We start from the raw sequence: 11,104 nt of genomic DNA, 5'->3' as shown, positions 1-11,104 counted from the left end.
ATAGCGGTAACAAACTTCAATTGTCAAAATCGTAGATGGCGGCCTGTCGGCCATCTTGTTCACCGATCAGTCTGAAAATGCAATATGCACAACTAGGCCCCAAGGGGAACTTACATGTAAAATTTGAGAAAGATCCCTTCAGTACATTCTGAGAAATAGCGGTAACAAACTTTAACTATCAAAATCCAAGATGGCGGCCTGTCGGCCATCTTGTTCATCGATCGCGGTCCCCAAATGCAATATGCACAACTAGGCCCCTAGGGGAACCTACATATTAAATTTGAGAAACATCCCTTCAGTACTTTCTGAAAAATAGCGGTAACAAGAATTGTTAACGGACGGACGGACGGACGGACGGATGGAAGGACGGACGACGGACCACGGACAAAAAGCGATTTGAATAGCCCACCATCTGTTGATGGTGGGCTAAAAATAACCTTTTTGGGGCCCCACCCCTCAGTCCCTAGGGGACGGACCAGGCTCATTTATATAAAATATGATTGCCCTTTCCCAACAACGTTTCACACCAAATATGGATGAAATCCATCCAAGGATGAAGGAGGAGTAGGATTTTAAAGCTAAATTAAGAAAAATTGTCCTTTTGGGGCCCCACCCCTCAGCCCCTAGGGGTCGGACCAGGCTCATTTATAAAAAATATGACTGTCCTTCCCTAATGATGTTTCACACCAAATATGGATGAAATCTACCCAAGGATGAAGGAGGAGTAGGATTTTAAAGCTTAAAATAAGAAAATTTGCCCTTTTGGGGCCCCACCCCTCAGCCCCTAGGGGTCGGACCAGACTCATTTATATAAAATATGATTGTCCGTCCCCAATGATTTTTCACACCAAATATGAATGAAATCCATCGAAGGATGAAGGAGGAGTAGGATTTTAAATCTAGAATTAAGAAAATTTCCCCATTTGGGACCCCCATACCTCAGCCCCTAGGGGTCGGACCAGGCTCATTTATATAAAATATGATTGTCCTTCCCCAATGATGTTTTATACCAAATATAGATGAAATCCATCCAAGGATGAAGGAGGAGTAGAATTTTTAAAGCTAAAAATAACCTTTTTGGGGCCCCACCCCTCAGTCCCTAGGGGACGGCCCAGGCTCATTTATATAAAATATGATTGCCCTTTCCCAACAACGTTTCACACCAAATATGGATGAAATCCATACAAGGATGAAGGAGAAGTAGGATTTTAAAGCTTAAATTAAGAAAATTTCCCCTTTTGGAGCCCCGCCCCTCTGCCCCTAGGGGTGGGACCAGGCTCATTTATGTAAAATATGATTGCCCTTTCCCAACAACGTTTCACACCAAATATGGATGAAATCCATCCAAGGATGAAGGAGGAGTAGGATTTTTAACTAAAATTAAGAAAAAATTTTTGGGACCCGCCCTCAGCCCCAAGGGGTCGGACTAAGCTCATTTATATAAAATATGATTGTGCTTCCCCAATGATGTTTCACATCAAATATGAATGAAATCAACCCAAGGATGAAGGAGGAGTAGGATTTTAAAGCTTAAAATCAGAAAATTTGCCCTTTTGGGGCCCCGCCCCTTAGCCCCAAGGGGTCGGACAAAGCTCATTTATATAAAATATGATTGTCTTTCCCCAATGATGTTTCACACCAAATATGGATGAAATCCATCCAAGGATGAAGGAGGAGTAGGATTTTAAAGCTTAAAATAAGAAAATTTGCCCTTTTGGGGCCCCACCCCTCAGCCCCTAGGGGTCGGACCAGGCTCATTTATATAAAATATGACTGTCCTTCCCTAATGATGTTTCACACCAAATATGGATGAAATCTACTACCCAAGGATGAAGGAGGAGTAGGATTTTAAAGCTTAAAATAAGAAAATTTGCCCTTTTGGGGCCCCACCCCTCAGCCCCTAGGGGTCGGACCAGACTCATTTATATAAAATATGATTGTCCTTCCCCAATGATGTTTTATACGAAATATAGATGAAATCCATCAAAGGATGAAGGAGGAGTAGAATTTTTAAAGCTAAAAATAACCTTTTTGGGGCCCCACCCCTCAGTCCCTAGGGGACGGACCAGGCTCATTTATATAAAATATGATTGCCCTTTCCCAACAACGTTTCACACCAAATATGGATGAAATCCATACAAGGATGAAGGAGAAGTAGGATATTAAAGCTTAAATTAAGAAAATTTCCCCTTTTGGAGCCCCGCCCCTCTGCCCCTAGGGTGGGACCAGGCTCATTTATGTAAAATATGATTGCCCTTTCCAATAACGTTTCACACCAAATATGGATGAAATTCCATCCAAGGATGAAGGAGGAGTAGGATTTTTTTAAACTAAAATTAGAGAAAAATTTTTGGGGACCGCCCTCAGCTCCAAGGGGTCGGACTAAGCTCATTTATATAAAAAAATATGATTGTCCTTCCCCAATGATGTTTCACACCAAATATGAATGAAAATCAACCCAAGGATGAAGGAGTAGTAGGATTTTAAAGCTTAAAATAAGAAAATTTGCCCTTTTGGGGCCCCGCCCCCTTAGCCCCAAGGGGTCGGACAAAGCTCATTTATATAAAATATGATTGTCTTTCCCCAATGATGTTTCACACCAAATATGGATGAAATCCATCCAAGGATGAAGGAGGAGTAGGATTTTAAAGCTAAAATTAACAAAATTTGCCCTTTTGGGGCCCCCACCCCTCAGCCCCTAGGGGTCGGACCAGACTCATTTATATAAAATATGATTGTCCGTCCCCAATGATTTTTTTCACACCAAATATGGATGAAATCCATCGAAGGATGAAGGAGGAGTAGGATTTTAAATCTAAAATTAAGAAAATTTCCCCATTTGGGACCCCATACCTCAGCCCCTAGGGGTCGGGACCAGACTCATTTATATAAAATATGATTGTCCGTCCCCAATGATTTTTCACAACCAACCAAATATGGGTGAAATCCATCCAAGGATGAAGGAGGAGTAGGATTTTTTAAATCTAAAATTAAGAAAATTTCCCCATTTGGGACCCCATACCTCAGCCCCTAGGGGTCGGACCAGGCTCATTTATATAAAAATATTATTGCCCTTCCCCAATGATGTTTTTATACCAAATATAGATGAAATCCATCCAAGGATGAAGGAGGAGTAGAATTTTTAAAGCTAACAAGAGATCCCAGAGGGATCTTGGCGCCCACCTAAGAACGATCTTTGTCTGACAAAGAAAAGAGGGATCTTTTCTCTGCTTTTCAAGCTTTAACTAACAATACTACACATGAAATTTCAGAAAGATCCTTTTGACTGCTTTCTGAGATATATAACAGTAACAAACTTCAATTATCAAAATCCAAGATGGCGTCCTTTCGGCCATCTTGTTCACCGATCGGTACCAAAATTCAATATGCACAACTAGGCCCCTAGGGGAACCTGCGCATGCAATTTGAGACAGATCCATTCAGTACTTTAAACTATCAAAATCCAAGATGGCGGCCTGTCGGCCATCTTGTTCATCAATCGGTCCCAAAATGCAATATGCACAACTAGGCCCCTGGGGGAACCTGCACATGCAATTTGAGACAGATCCCTTCAGTACTTTCTGAGAAATAGCGGTAACAAACTTCAATTGTCAAAATCCAAGATGGCGGCCTGTCGGCCATCTTGTTAACCGATCGGTACCAAAAATGCAATATGCACAACTTAACTAGGCCCCTAGGGGAACTTACATGTGAAATTTGAGAAAGATCCCTTTAGTGCATTCTGAGAAATAGCCGTAACAAACTTTAACTATCAAAATCCAAGATGGCGTCCTTTCGGCCATCTTGTTCACCGATCGGTACCAAAATGCAATATGCATAACCAGGGACCTAGGGAAACCTGCACATGAAATTTGAAGACAGATCCCTTCAGTACTTTCTAAGAAATAGTGGTAGCAAGCTTCAACTATCAAAATCCAAGATTGCGTCCTGTCGGCCAACTTGTTCACCGATCGGTCTGAAAATGCAATATGCACAACTAGGCCCCTAGAGGAACCCGCACAATGCAATTTGATACAGATCCCTTGAGTACTTTCTGAGAAATAGTGGTAACAAACTTTAACTATCAAAATCCAAGATGGCGGCCTGTCGGCCATCTTGTTCATCAATCGGTCCCAAAATGCATTATGCACAACTAGGCCCCCTGGGGAACCTGCACATGCAATTTGAGACAGATCCCTTCAGTCTTTTCTGAGATATAGCGGTAACAAACTTCAATTGTCAAAATCGTAGATGGCGGCCTGTCGGCCATCTTGTTCACCGATCAGTCTGAAAATGCAATATGCACAACTAGGCCCCAAGGGGAACTTACATGTAAAATTTGAGAAAGATCCCTTCAGTACATTCTGAGAAATAGCGGTAACAAACTTTAACTATCAAAATCCAAGATGGCGGCCTGTCGGCCATCTTGTTCATCGATCGGTCCCCAAATGCAATATTGCACATACTAGGCCCCTAGTAGGAACCTACATATTAATAATTTGAGAAACATTCCCGCTTCAGTACATTCTGAAAAAGAGCGGGAACAAGAAATTGTTTAAGCGTACAGGACGATCGGACCGGACGGAAGGAAGGACGGAACGACGGACGTCACTGACAAAAAGCGATATTGAATATCCCACCATCTTTTGATGGTGAGGTAAAAAATAACCTTTTTTGGGGGGCCCCACCCCTCAGTCCTGTAGGGGACGGACCAGGGCTCATTTATTTATAATATGATTTTTTAGGGTCAAAATAAAACCTTTTCCCAACTCACGTTTCACACCAAAGTAAGGATGAAATCCATTCCAAGGATGACGGAGGTGTTGGATTTTTAAAGCTATAAGTAAGAAAAAATTGTCCTTTTGGTGGCCCCACCCTCGGCCCTAGGGGTCGGACCAGGCTCATTTATATAAAAATATGACTGTCCTTCCCTAATGATGTTTCACACCATATATGGATGAAATCTACCCAAGGATGAAGGTGGAGTAGGATTTTAAAGCTTAAAATAAAGGAAAATTTTCCCTTTTTGGGCCCCCACCCCTCAGCCCCTAGGGTCGGACCAGACTCATATTATATAAAATATGATTGTCCGTCCCCAATGATTTTTCACACCAAATATGGATGAAATCCATCGAAGGATGAAGGAGGAGTAGGATTTTAAATCTAGAATTAAGAAAATTTCCCCCATTTGGGACCCCCATACCTCAGCCCTAGGGGTCGGACCAGGCTCATTTATATAAAATATGATTGTCCTTCCCCAATGATGTTTTATACCAAAATATAGATGAAATCCATCCAAGGATGAAGGAGGAGTAGGATTTTTAAAGCTAAAAATAACCTTTTTTTGGGGCCACCCTCAGTCCCTAGGGGACGGCCCAGGCTCATTTTTATAAAATTATGATTGCCTTTCCCAACAACGTTTCACACCAAATATGGATGAAATCCATCCAAGGATGAAGGAGGAAGTAGGATTTGTAAAGCTTAAATTAAGAAAATTTCCCCTTTTGGAGCCCCGCCCTCAGTGCCCCTAGGGGGTGGGAACCAAGGCTCATTTATGTAAAATATGATTGCCCTTCCCAATAACGTTTCACACCAAATTATGGATCAAATCCAATCCAAGGATGAAGGAGGAGTAGGATTTTTAAAGCTAAAATTAAGAAAAAAATTTGGTGGACCCTTTTGGGGCCCTCAGCCCCTAGGGGTCGGACTAAGCTCATTTATATATAATATGATTGTGCTTCCCCAATGATGTTTCACACCAAATATGAATGAAATCAACCCAAGGATGAAGGAGGAGTAGGATTTTAAAGCTTAAAATAAGAAAATTTGCCCTTTTGGGCCCCGCCCCTTAGCCCCAAGGGTCGGACAAAGCTCATTTATATAAAATATGATTGTCTTTCCCCAATGATGTTTCACACCAAATATGGATGAAATCCATCGAAGGATGAAGGAGGAGTAGGATTTTAAAAGCTGAAAATTAAGAAAATTTTGCCCTTTTGGGTCCCACCCCTCAGACCCCTAGGGGTCGGACCAGGCTCATTTCTATAAAATAAGACTGTCCTTCCCTAATGATGTTTCACACCAAATATGGATGAAATCTACCCAAGGATGAAGGAGGAGTAGGATTTTAAAGCTAAAATTAAGAAAATTTGCCCTTTTGGGGCCCCACCCCTCAGCCCCTAGGGGTCGGACCAGGCTCATTTATATAAAATATGATTGTCCTTTCCCAATGATGTTTTCACACCAAATATAGGATGAAATCAATCCAAGGATGAAGGAGGAGTAGGATTTTAAAGCTTTAAAAACTAAAAATAAAATTTTTGCCCTTTTGGGGCCCCACCCCTCCCCTCAGTCCCCTAGGGGATCGGGACCAGGCTCATTTATATAAAATATGATTGCCCTTTCCCAACAACGTGTTTCACACCAACATATAGATGAAATCCATCAAGGATGAAGGAGAAGTAGAATTTTTTTAAAGCTTTAAATTAAAAATAACCTTTTTGGGGCCCCACCCCTCAGCCCCTAGGGGTCGGACCAGGCTCATTTATATAAAATATGATTGCCCTTTCCCAATAACGTTTCACACCAAATATGGATGAAATCCATCCAAGGATGAAGGAGGAAGTAGGATTTTTAAAGCTAAATTAAGAAAATTTTTTTGGGTGACCCGCCCTCTGCCCCAAGGGGTCGGACCAAGCTCATTTATATAAAATATTATTGTCCTTTCCCAATGAAACGTTTTCACACCAAATATGGATGAAATCCATCCAAGGATGAAGGAGGAGTAGGATTTTAAAACTGAAATTAAGAAAATTTGCCTTTTGGGGCCCCACCCTCAGCCCCAAGGGGTCGGACCAAGCTCATTTATATAAAATATGACTGTCTTTCCCTAATGATGTTTCACACCAAATATATGGATGAAATCCATCCCAAGGATGAAGGAGGAGTAGGATTTTAAAGCTTAAAATTAAGAAAATTTGCCCTTTTGGGGCCCCACCCCTCAGCCCCTAGGGGTTGGACCAGGCTCATTTATATAAAATATGATTGTCCTTCCCCAATGATGTTTCACACCAAATATGGATGAAATCCATCCAAGGATGAAGGAGGAGTAGGATTTTAAAGCTAAAATTAAGAAAATTTGCCCTTTTTGGGGCCCCACCCCTCAGCCCCTAGGGGTCGGACCAGGCTCATTTATATAAAATATGATTGTCCTTCCCCAATGATGTTTCACACCAAATATGGATGAAATCCATCCAAGGATGAAGGAGGAGTAGGATTTTAAAGCTAAAATTAAGAAAATTTGCCCTTTTGGGGCCCCACCCCTCAGCCCCTAGGGGTCGGACCAGGCTCATTTATATAAAATATGATTGTCCTTCCCCAATGAATGTTTCACACCAAATATGGATGAAATCCATCCAAGGATGAAGGAGGAGTAGGATTTTAAAGCTTAAATTAAGAAAATTTCCCCTTTTGGGGCCCCGCCCCTCTGCCCCTAGGGGTTGGACCAGGCTCATTTATATAAAATATGATTGTCCTTCCCCAATGATGTTTCACACCAAATATGGATGAAATCCATCCAAGGATGAAGGAGGAGTAGGATTTTAAAGCTAAAATTAAGAAAATTTGCCCTTTTGGGGCCCCACCCCTCAGCCCCTAGGGGTCGGACCAGGCTCATTTATATAAAATATGATTGTCCTTCCCCAATGATGTTTCACACCAAATATGGATGAAATCCATCCAAGGATGAAGGAGGAGTAGGATTTTAAAGCTTAAAATAAGAAAATTTGCCCTTTTGGGGCCCCACCCCTCAGCCCCTAGGGGTCGGACCAGGCTCATTTATATAAAATATGATTGTCCTTCCCCAATGATGTTTCACACCAAATATGGATGAAATCCATCCAAGGATGAAGGAGGAGTAGGATTTTAAAGCTAAAATTAAGAAAATTTGCCCTTTTGGGGCCCCACCCCTCAGCCCCTAGGGGTCGGACCAGGCTCATTTATATTAAAAATATGATTGTCCTTTCCCAATGATGTTTCACACCAAATATGGATGAAATCAATCCAAGGATGAAGGAGGAGTAGGATTTTAAAGCTTAAAATAAGAAAATTTGCCCTTTTGGGGCCCCCCCACCCCTCAGCCCCTAGGGGTCGGACCAGGCTCATTTATATAAAATATGATTGTCCTTCCCCAATGATGTTTCACACCAAATATGGATGAAATCCATCCAAGGATGAAGGAGGAGTAGGATTTTAAAGCTAAAATTAAGAAAATTTGCCCTTTTGGGGCCCCACCCCTCAGCCCCTAGGGGTCGGACCAGGCTCATTTATATAAAATATGATTGTCCTTCCCCAATGATGTTTTACACCAAATATAGATGAAATCCATCCAAGGATGAAGGAGGAGTAGAATTTTTTAAAGCTGACAAAAAATTAAAAAATTTGCCCTTTAGGATGACCATCTTAATGAACGATCTTCATGCCACTATGGGGTCGGTCCAGGCTCATTTATTTATTAAAATGAAATTTCAGACTGTCCTTTGGGCTAATGATGTTATCACACAAATATGGATTGGAAATTACCCAAAGGAACCAAGGATGGAGTAGGATTTTTTATTTGTTAAAATTACCAAAATTTTCAATATTTTGCAAACTAGGCCCCCCCCTAGGGGAACGGAGGCCAAAAAGACATTTAATTTGAGACAGATTGTCCTTCAGTAAATTTAACTAACACCAAATATGATGATAAAAATCGGCCATCTTGTTCATAAATCGGTCCCAAAATGCTAATTGAATAGCCCCTTTAGGCCCCAAACCTAGGGGAACCATGCACAGGCTGATTTGATTATCCCATTGAGTGTTTCTGAGAAATAGCGGTAAATTCAAATATGGATCAAAATCCAAGGATGAAGGAGGTGTCGGCCATCTTTTTAACCGATCGGTAAACCAAAAATGCAATATCCAAAACTAATTTCCCTTTTGGGGCCCCACCCCACAAATGGAATTTGTCGGACCAGGATCCCTATGATAAATTTTGTCCCCCCAAAACTTTCACAACCAAATTCCATGAAATCCAAGATGGCGTCCTTTCGGCCAGGGGTTCATTTTTTTACCAAAATTAAGAAATATGCTCCCCATTTATACAAAAGCAAATTTGAGAAATCCCTTCCTACTTCCCCAAGATATACAGGTTTCACACAAATAATGAAATGCAAAATCCAAGGATAAGTAGGATTTTAAAGCCAAAAATTAAGAAAATTTGCCCCCCATTTTCGGGGCCCCACCCCTCAATAGGGGTCGGACCAGGCCCATTTATAGGGGAAAAATATGATGTCCTTCCCCAAAGATGTTTCACACCAAATATGATGAAATCCATATAACCAAGATTAAGGAGGAGTAGGATTTTAAAGTCACCTAAAAATTAAGAAAATTTTGGCCCTTTTGGGGCCCACCCCTCAGCCCCTAGGGGTTGGACCAGGCTCATTTATATAAAATATGATTGTCCTTCCCCAATGATGTTTCACACCAAATATGGATGAAATTCATCCAAGGATGAAGGAGGAGTAGGATTTTAAAGCTAAAATTAAGAAAATTTGCCCTTTTGGGGCCCCACCCCTCAGCCCCTAGGGGTCGGACCAGGCTCATTTATATAAAATATGATTGTCCTTCCCCAATAATGTTTCACACCCAATATGGATGAAATCCATCCAAGGATGAAGGAGGAGTAGGATTTTAAAGCTAAAATTAAGAAAATTTGCCCTTTTTGGGGCCCATCCTCTCCCCAGGGGTCGGACCAGGCTCATTTATATAAAATATGATTGTCCTTTCCCCCAAATGATTTTTCACACCAAATATGGATGAAATCCATCCAAGGATGAAGGAGGAGTAGGATTTTAAAGCTAAAATTAAGAAAATTTCCCCTTTGGGGCCCCCCCTCAGCCCCTAGGGGTCGGACCAGGCTCATTTATATAAAATATGATTGTCCTTCCCCAATGATGTTTCACACCAAATATGGATGAAATCCATCCAAGGATGAAATGAGGAGTAGTAGATTTTTAAAGCTTAAAAGGAAAAAAAATTGCCTTTTTGGGGCCCCATCCCTCAGCCCCTAGGGGTCGGACCAGGCTCATTTATATAAAATATGATTGTCCTTCCCCAATGATGTTTCACACCAAATATGGATGAAATCCATCCAAGGATGAAGGAGGAGTAGGATTTTAAAGCTTAAATTAAGAAAATTTGCCCTTTTGGGGCCCCATCCCTCAGCCCCTAGGGGTCGGACCAGGCTCATTTATATAAAATATGATTGTCCTTCCCCAATGATGTTTTCACACCAAAAATATGGATGAAATCCATCCAAGGATGAAGGAGGAGTAGGATTTTTAAAGCTAAAATTAAGAAAAATTTGCCCCTTTTTGGGGCCCCCACCCCTCAGCCCCTAGGGGTCGGACCAGGCTCATTTATATAAAATATGATTGTCCTTCCCCAATGATGTTTCACACCAAATATGGATGAAATCCATCCAAGGATGAAGGAGGAGTAGGATTTTAAAGCTAAAATTAAGAAAATTTGCCTTTTGGGGCCCCACCCCTCAGCCCCTAGGGGTCGGACCAGGCTCATTTATATAAAATATGATTGTCCTTCCCCAACAATGATGTTTCACACCAAATATGGATGAAATCCATCCAAGGATGAAGGAGGAGTAGGATTTTTAAAGCTTAAAATAAGAAAATTTTGCCCTTTTGGGGCCCCACCCCCTCAGCCCCTAGGGGTCGGACCAGGCTCATTTATATAAAATATGATTGTCCTTCCCCAATGATGTTTCACACCAAATATGGATGAAATCCATCCAAGGATGAAGGAGGAGTAGGATTTTAAAGCTAAAATTAAGAAAATTTGCCCTTTTTTGGGCCCCACCCCTCAGCCCCTAGGGGTCGGACCAGGCTCATTTATATAAAATATGATTGTCCTTCCCCAATGATGTTTCACACCAAATATGGATGAAATCCATCCAAGGATGAAGGAGGAGTAGGATTTTAAAGCTAAAATTAAGAAAATTTGCCCTTTTGGGGCCCCACCCCTCAGCCCCTAGGGGTCGGACCAGGCT

The sequence above is a fragment of the Argopecten irradians genome, unplaced genomic scaffold, assembly GCF_041381155.1.
Source record: "Argopecten irradians isolate NY unplaced genomic scaffold, Ai_NY scaffold_0085, whole genome shotgun sequence".
Lineage (NCBI taxonomy): Eukaryota > Metazoa > Mollusca > Bivalvia > Pectinida > Pectinidae > Argopecten > Argopecten irradians.
This window is presented reverse-complemented; position numbering follows the sequence as displayed.